Source organism: Schistocerca nitens, chromosome 5 (assembly GCF_023898315.1).
Source record: "Schistocerca nitens isolate TAMUIC-IGC-003100 chromosome 5, iqSchNite1.1, whole genome shotgun sequence".
Taxonomy (NCBI): domain Eukaryota; kingdom Metazoa; phylum Arthropoda; class Insecta; order Orthoptera; family Acrididae; genus Schistocerca; species Schistocerca nitens.
In genome coordinates, this window is record NC_064618.1 from 712,353,925 (window position 1) to 712,363,510 (window position 9,586).

Below are 9,586 nucleotides of genomic sequence, written 5' to 3' on the forward strand. Positions count from 1 at the left end.
CATTTGTCGCAGTAATAATTCGTGAGTGATATCCCTGCGGGTGGCCGCGGATTTACAATGACTGGCGGCAGCCGTTGTGTGCCCCACGTGACTCTCCCCACTCTCCGCTCTAGTCCGGTAGTGGGGGTAGAGTGCTCGCGCTGCTCCGTGCTCGCGCCTTGCTGCTCACAGCTTGCTCCGCGAGCACGTATGTTGCGAAGCCCTGCTCTAGACAGTTGAGCACTGTTATACTGTGGAGGCCGAATTTTCCTCGGTGTATTCTCATGTGTGGTCTTATTTATATAAACAAGATCCTCCACATAGCTATTCATTTCTACCTCACCTACTTTCTCATTGATTTCACAGCTCATTTCCTCCTGGTCTCCGTCTGCCTCTGATTCACTTCTATCATCAGTGTTCCATACCTCCCATCCAGTAGGAAAACTCAACATTTCTTCATCTGACTCAACCCTGATACTACCCTGATCCTGCTCCACCGTGTGCAATCTATTTATCTGAGATGCGTTCGACAACAGTCGCGCCCTGCTACGAGTAAACATTCATTCACGGAACATCAACAACAACAAAAATATAACAGCGAAAATCCCAGATAACACCTAATTGCACTAATCGACTCCTGCTACTAAAAAAACGAATTTAACCTAGAAGTACAAATGTCGATAAAACAACCCCTCCAAAATAATTTCAGCACTGAAGCAATGCTGTCAATTTCAACGGAATATGATGTGGTACAGAACCCACACACATCAACCAACACACACAAAATAAAACAACATGAAATTACTAAATAAATGAACAAAATCAGTGGCTATTACATGCGCGCCGCAAAATATTTCTATCGTGAAATCTAATTACAGCAAGGAAAATTAATTATGGTGTTTTTCTTTAATCAAGAAATGTTATCTATCAAGTCCTGACAGCGTCTCAGCAGTCACAGGAAAGAACCGAGGCAAAGGTCGCCATATTATGCACGGTGCCGGGGTGGAAAATAGTTTGTACCTCTTTAATTCAGACGAATTTTGCATGATAACGAGACATGTACTCGACCCCCTCCTTATCTACCAGCTGATTAATTATGCACAAAACGTTAACGGAAGGAAATGGTGGTGGACTCTGCTGGTTGGTAAAATAAGGAGTGCACACTCACAATAATTTAATAGAAATCGTAATCTACACAAAAAAGAGAACTTTATCATAGTAAAAACAGGAAATGGGATTCTGCCTATATCTACGAAATGATATGCGGATTAAATATTACAATGGGATTTATTATACATTAGAACATAAATGCACATGACTGCCGAAACACACAGTAGGTTAAAGGATAGGGTGTACTTAAATATTATGAGAATAAGAGTTGGCTCGGGAACAAGGGGCTCCTACTCTCTGTGATGCAATAGACTGACGATAATGACTGGAGGTCCTAATGAATCAAACATTAATCTCCTGACTATATAGCAATATCGCAATTAGTAGTGAGAGCTCAAATGGGATCACACAGAGAAACAAGCGAGGTGGACTTGTAGCATAGCGAGCGCGCGTTGTGCTGAGTGATCCAGTATAAAATTGATAAGGTTCTACAATGCCGGAGCCGCAAAATACTGCACCAGTACTGAAATCTGCAGCACGTCATCGGTAGGCAGCGTCATGATGATGTAGACGCCGACTTCTGCCGTGCAGAAACTCTGTGTCAACCCCTGGCCCCGAAGGCTTCCAAAAAAGAGCGACCTAGTCCCAAGACAGTCCGACTCCGAGGAAGATCAGATCCCAAAATTCACTGGCCCAGTAACGCAAGAGCGAAGCCAACATTGCTCTACTCCCTACTCTACTCGAATCAGCATTCAGTTCTGATTCCAGAATTCCCCCACACTGTCTCAGAACATTATTCGCGCCAATAGCGACCGTTCCCTCCAATTTCGAGCAGGGCTTTATGATGTCAACTAGCCTCAGTTTAAGTTGACCAATCATGCCTGTGCTATTCAGCTGAGGGCATTGAACTTGCCGTTTGTGCGGCTACTAAAACTACCTGCCTAGACCACCGGCCATCTGGAGCCAGACAGTCGCACCCAGCAGGGCACGGTCCACAAGTATTCTCAGAATCAAGAGGACAATGCAGTCAGTCAGTGCCAGGAATCTTCGTTATGGACGCGCCAAAACGGTAAACACATAAACTGCGGCAACACTCAGACGTCTTGCAGGTCGTTTCGCCCTGCATACAATAGGCGAAACTCGACCGACGTCAGTCGTTCCGCCAGGCACTTAAACCTATTGTACGAACCCCTCAGAATTCAGGGAAGTGCAGCTCCCAACCGAAAATGCCGTGTGCCACATCCTCCGATGCTTACCTCGCACAGGCCACCCAGGGAAGTAAAACAACATGTATAGGAATCAAGTGAATTTTTTTTTAGCTCTCAGTACAAATACTCTCATTACAATAACCTTATTTGGTCTGTTACTACCGTGCAATGACATAGAACATTAATAAAATTGATGAAAGTGAAAGGAGACATACAAAAGAGGGCATGGAACCTCTCAAGTATATGCTCCAAAATCCTACCGCAAATTGAGGTCAGTGGTATAGGTCTGTAATTCAATGGGTTACTCCTATTTCCTTTCCTGAATATTGGTGTGACCTGTGCTACTTTCCAGTCTTTAGGAGCGGACCTTTCGTCAAGTGAGTGGTTGTATATAAAAGCACTCCGTCTTCAGGCCACAAGTGGCCCATCGGGACCATCCGACCGCCGTGTCATCCTCAGATAAGGATGCGGATAGGATGGGCGTGTGGTCAGCACACCGCTCTCCCGGTCGCTATGATGGTTTTCTTTGACCGGAGCCGCTACTATTCGGTCGAGTAGCTCCTCAATTGGCATCACGAGGCTGAGTTCACCCCAAAAAATGGCAACAGCGCATGGCGGCCCGGATGGTCACCTATCCAAGTGCCGGCCACGCCCGACAGCGCTTAACTTCGGTGATCTGACGGGAACCGGTGTATCCACTGCGGCAAGGCCGTTGCTTGAGTGGTTGTATATGATTGTTAAGAAAGTCTCTATTATGATTGCATACCCAGAAAGGGACCTGACTGGTATACCATCTGGACCGGAAGACTTGCCTTTCTTAAGTGATTTGAGTTGTTTCGCAACACCTAAGGTATCTATTGTTATGTCACTCATGTTAACAGCTGTTTTGGTTTCGAATTCTGAAATATTTACTTCATCTTCTTTCGTGAAGGAATTACGGAAAACTGTATTTAGTAACTCCGCTTTAGTGACACTATCATCAGTAACATTTCCATCGCTATCGCACAGTGACAGTATTGACTGTTTCTTTGCCACTGGTGCACTTTACATACTACCAGAATCTCTTTGGGTTTTCTACCATATATTGAGGCAATGTTTCAGTGTGGAAACTATTAATAGCATCTCACATTGGCGTCCGCACTAAATTTCGCGCTTCCGTGAAACTTAGCCAGTGTTGGGGATGTTGCGTTCTTTAGTTATGCAGAATCATCATGTGGCTATCAGAAAGATTTGAAATGAGGTAGACATTAGTATTTTTTCGACACATTCCGTTGTGACCGAATATTTGACCATGAAGAGGGTGTAGGCGAAATTCGTGCCGAAGCTGTTCAAGGCGGAGCGAAAGCGACAATGCGTTGCAGTCTCAGAGGTCATGCTGGACTCCACACAACAGTGAACATCGTGAACACCATAATCACTAGTGACGAGACCTGTGTATAGGTACGACCCAGAAACCAATCCCCAGTCGTCACAGTGGAAGCATTCCTTGTCACCAAGACCAAAGAAGGCCCACGAAGTATGCAGCAACGTCGAAGTGACGCTGACTGCTTCCTTTGACTCCCGCAATGTGGTACACCTTGAGTACGCACCACAGGGTCAAACAGTCACCAAAGAGTACTACTGGGATGTCCTGCATCGCCTACGTGGTACTGTGTGGCGCAAGAGACCGGACGTGCAGTCAACAGAAAAGCGGCGCCTTCATCACGACAATGCTCCAGCACATTACTTGCATGTGATTCAGACTTTTTCGGCGAAAACCCATATTTGTGCTTCTGTTCACCAAATTCAAGAGGCCATTGAAAGGAACGCGATTTCGGACAAGAGAGGAAATAATGATAGCAACTCCATTCCGAAAGAGGCTTTTGCCGCATGCTTCCAGCAATGGCTGGAAGAAGTGTGTGGAGTCACAAGGGAACTACTTTAAGGGTTATTAGATGTCCATCAGTCCAGGTAAGCCAGTCTTTTTTCCCGGCCAAAGGTCGGATACTTTTCTAACAGACCTCGTACATGGCCATCCAATCTATGATACATCTATACATATAATGTTTCATACATCCACCAACTAGTATGCCCAAATGCCCAAAATGCTTGCTGTGTTTTCTGATGCATTTTTTTTGTGCCTGGAATTTTTCTTTATGTTTTACGTTAATCTAGTCAGACACGATCTTCATATTAATTCGAGTCACCAGTAACAGATAAGGTGTGAAGTCAGAAGAGTTTGCATTACCCTGCATGTACAAGTCCTGTGAAAGAGTTGTCGCAGGTACCTCTTCCAGTTGCTTGATGCAGGGCTGCATTAAATGTTGTGGGGAAGCAACAGTGCCTCTGCAAAAACATAAAGGATGCTTTGATGTACTGTTGTTCTGCAGCACATCTTTCATGGAGTGCCCAGAGAAACACTTGAGGCACCAGTCTCTTTCTGCTAACAGAATACAGTTTAGAGAAATTGTAAACGTGGCACAGATCCCCATACTGGTATCTTTATCGTCTGGTATGAAATAGACACCAAATACACTGTCCAATCACATTAATGTGACCACCTGTCAAGAGACTGAATAAACATCTTTTGCATCTTGGACCACTGCGAGACATGCTGGAAGACAGCCAGTGAGGTTTTGGAAGGTACCAACAGGTATGTGTAGCTACGCTGACTCGAGTGCTGTGGCCAGCTGCGCTAAGTTTCTCGACTGAGGATCCAGGACGTGAACAGCCCTATAAAGTGATCCTACACATTCTCGATTGAGTTTAAATTCGGCCTGTTTGGTTGCTAGGGGTGTACGGTAAACTCTTCCTGGTGCTCACCAAAACACATGCGTACCCTGTGAGCTGCATGACGCGTTGCGTTGTACAACCAGGAAAAACAACTGCGTGTACAGATGGACAGCCGGCCGTAGTGGCCGTGCGGTTCTAGGCGCAACGGCCTGGAGCCGCGTGACCGCTGTGGTCGCAGGTTCGAATCCTGCCTCGGGCATGGGTGTGTGTGATGTCCTTAGGTTAGTTAGGTTTAAGTAGTTCTACGTTCTAGGGGACTGATGACCACAGCAGTTAAGTCCCATAGTGCTCAGAGCCATTTGAACCATTTTTGAACAGATGGACACGGTTCTAGAGGACAGATGCATACTTGTGTTGATCCATTGTGCCTCCAAGAATGTGTAGATCACACAGGGACTACACTGAAAACATTTTCCAGACCATAACCTTCCGATGATTGCTGCAGGTTGTTTGCTTTCAAACGTTTCTCGCCATACACGTCAACCGCCATATGTGTGGTAGAGCATAATAAGTGATTAATCTGAAAACGTCATCTGTCACCACTCATTGGGCGTCGAGTTACGTTATTGGCATGCAAATCCCAGCCTTTGCAGCTGATGAAGAGCAATCAGAATGTGTGCCTGAACCAGGCGTCTGCTGCAGAGGCCCAAATGCAGAAACGTTGGCAGAATTGTCGTTGAGGAGACACTGTTGGTAGTCCTGTGGTTCATTTGGGCTGTCAGTTACCCAACAGTTACACTTCTTCCCGCACGTACACATTTCCACAGCCGTCATTCACCACTGCCATTTGTCGCCCGTAGTGCACCACAGTTATCTTAGGCACTAGTTCTGAGATGCGAAAAATTTAAATATTTTGTAACAGCGTAACACTACGTGTTTCTCACACGGACTGCATTACATCCAGTGCCTGCATCGAGACTGCATGGTGCCAGACATCCTAATGCAGACGATGCAAGTCACGGTGGAAAACTAGGAAAAATACAAACCACATGAAAGAATACAATTACGTTACCAGAGATAACGAAATATCAAAGTAATACGCAACACTGTGTATACAATAAACAACAGAAAGCGCATGTGCTGTCTAGTAACTTCATAAAATAACCATTCAAAGAAGCGTAGCACTGAATAAAGTTTGCAGTTCACAGAAAGTATGAATATCAGAGTTCAAACGTGTAGTGCAAAATGCCCCACCATACTTGAACTTAAACTATGCTTGCAACGTTAACGTCACAGAACATCCATACTAAGATATGAACATGTCAATCTATATCAGTAACAATGAAACGAAGAATGCAATAACCCTTTACGTGAATGTGTCCAACGAAAGAGATTACATTTTACAACTGATTATGGTGGCCCAAAACGAAACTGTCCGACATTTTGAAACGTCCCCTTTGAACAATTATACATGACTGTGCTTAAACTGACACACAATATTTTTAGCGCAACGCAGTCTGACTTTCAATAATCCCTACAAAAGAATGGTCCTGATTAACAATAAACTATACCTTTCACAAATCACTTACCTCACAAAAGTCTTCGTTACTCGAACTACTGCAATACAGCGAGCGCCACTACTGCCAGCTAAATAAAAGATTCAAACTACTGAAGGCACTAACTACTGATAGGCATAGTTAGCAAATGAAAGATTTTGATAGAGAACAAACAATGTATTTACCTTAATAGTGTTCAAAAGTCATAATATATATAGCAGTTCATGACATCCATCTTACAAATGTGTTGTCTCTGATGGACACACGTCCAGATCATCGGTTCTCAAATTTCCGCCATCTCTCTCCCCACATCCACCACTGCTGGCGGCTCACCTCCAACTGCGCAACGCTACGCGCTGTTAACAACCAGCTGCCCAACACTACAATGGCAGACAACAATGCAAACTAGCCACAGACTGCACACAGCACAGCCAGTGATTTTCATACAGAGTGCTACGTGGCGTTACCAATAAGAAAACCTAAAAAGCCTACTTACATAGCCCCCATGCTCCCCACAAAAAATTTTACAAATTGTTTTGGGCAGTGGCCAATACAGATTGGAAAAAATTTTTCATAATTACAATAACAAAGAAATCAAATGCACACACTTATTGATACAATGTTGGTCAAAAGCTAAAGTTTTCCCACAGTCCATAAAGACAGTCCTGATCATTCATCACAGTAAAATTGCAGTGTTTTTTTTTTTCTCCTAAAGTCTGAGCAGTAAAAGAGAATGCACATGGAAGTAATGGATTTCCATGCAGTCTTGAAGAAGTAGTGTTGTCCTTCCAACAGAAAGACAGTGCTGACTCTTGACATGCAGACAGGTAATAGGCCACAACAGAGAAAACCCACCACAGAGTCAGTCGAAGTTTTGAAGAATGTTGGTAGGTAGGTCATCAAAGAGCAGACCTACTGTAGTCCTGGTAGAGATTATGGTATTGGTGGGCTACCAGAGGTGCAGACCCACTGCAGTCCTTGGAGAAATAATGGTATTGGTGGGCCATCAAAGGTGCACAACCACTTCAGTCCTTGTAGAGACGGCCAGCAGCCATCTGTTGCGACTGTGCCAGTGCACAATCACCATCGAAAAGTCTTGTACTATATAGCAAGTCCATAAACCACCGCTTCAGCACTCACAAACTTTTTTTGGAATTGTCCTTAGAACCAGCAATGCTGTTAACCAGTCCCTTGCTGAATTATCAATGCATGTGTAAACACTATCAGTCCCTACTTCTCACATATTGTCCATATACTATGACCAACAGAAACGTGTGCAGTGAAATGTAACTTACAAGTTACTTAATTTGATGAACTGGTGTCAATTACAATTTTATAACATAAGAATACAATTACAAAGGTACAAAAAAATCATTAAAGAATATAATAGTACAGATAACATTTGTAGTAATACAGGCTTTACAAAAGAATGGAAATAAACATATACATCAGTGTTACAGGAATTATGACAAGTAAATACATAAAAGATCAGAATAACTTTTGAAACATCAACTTCACACATGAGCATTAAAACAAAACAGAATAAATAATGTCTAAACATCTTTACAAAGTAAATAACATATTATCACAAAATTCTACAACGTAACTCTCATCAGATAAACACATAAAGACAAGAAGAACACAAATACCCAAGGGTACACAAACATATAGTGGGATAACACAAGGAAAGGACAGGGTTTGTTTTACTGCAGTATTTTGCAAAAAAAACTTTCTTTACTTCTCGGAGATCTCCCTTCGTTCTTCATTATTTCAAAAAGTCCTATCTATACCTGCTTTCTGTACTTTTTTCATATAACTTCTCAATGCATTTCTTCCAATTCATCGCAACTCATTCTCTTATATAGTCTAGCCCCTCTTAAGCTAACTTAAATCTACTGAGCTCAGATGCATAAACTAAGGGATGAAGCAATGCAGCAGCACAAAACAATTAATACAAGCAGCAATGACAACAACAAAAAATGCAAATTGGCAAAGCAAGCAGCAGCAGCAAATGCAGTAACTTATATCTAATTATGACAAAGCTCAAGCATAAAAAATATTACAGTAAAGATGGCCATGTCTAATACCTATGTCACATCTTAACACTAGAGTGATGCATCACCTTTACTTACTGTACCAAAAATTTACCAAGTCATTGACAAAAATTATCTATGCAATTCCTTTGAAGGGAAATGTCTTTTTGTGCTCCCTCATTTTTTTTGGAAGCAGGTCATAAAATTATTTATTTACTGGATTTGTAGGTATAAAATATCTATATTAGTACAGCTATTAAATTTTATTTTAACCAATGCTGCAGTGCAGCTAGAAACTAGATATTAAACAAATTGAGCAATCTCTCAACTAGAAAGACAATAGATGTAAAAATGTTTCTCATGATTTCATTAGGCATTTTAGTAAATATCATAAATTAAGAGCTCCACAGTGTAATCATATGTTTTCAAGTTTGAGTGTGTCGTATTTGCGACGCTTTCTACAAAGAAATGTCAATAGTGAGGATAATGGCCTCTCATTTTTTTTTCACCTGTGCCTCTGAAAGGCACACACTAATGGCTTTTTTCCAGGCGACTGTCATGCAGCTGGGTGCCCATGACGCATTACGTGAAGGTGGTCATTTAACTTTCTTACCGAAATATTTACGACACCAGTTTGCACTACAGTGACAGTCTCATATAAAAAATTTCACAGGTCGAGAATTTGTGTTACAAATGTGTAGAAACAAAATCCTATAAACATAACTGTGTCCAAAAAATTTTCGTTGGCGTTGTGATACATTTACGCATATAAATACATTTCATAATTCTTAAAGTACGATTCTTGGTTTCCAGTCCTTTTCCACAAATCAGAGTCCCTAACCACTACTCATTATTCCTTACCTTATTATACATATACACATTCGTCGACACTTCTTCAATATTTCATCATAAGAAATACGTAGCATAATCAAATTCCTCGTATACGGTAGCATCATCTTATTGATCATAAACATACCTCAACAGAATA

General features: G+C 42.2%; 1 pseudogene; it reads right to left on the bottom strand.

Moving 5' to 3' along the window:
* Positions 1-2,896: 2,896 nt before the first annotated feature.
* LOC126261142 (5S ribosomal RNA) lies at positions 2,897-3,014 on the bottom strand (annotated as a pseudogene).
* Positions 3,015-9,586: the final 6,572 nt, after the last annotated feature.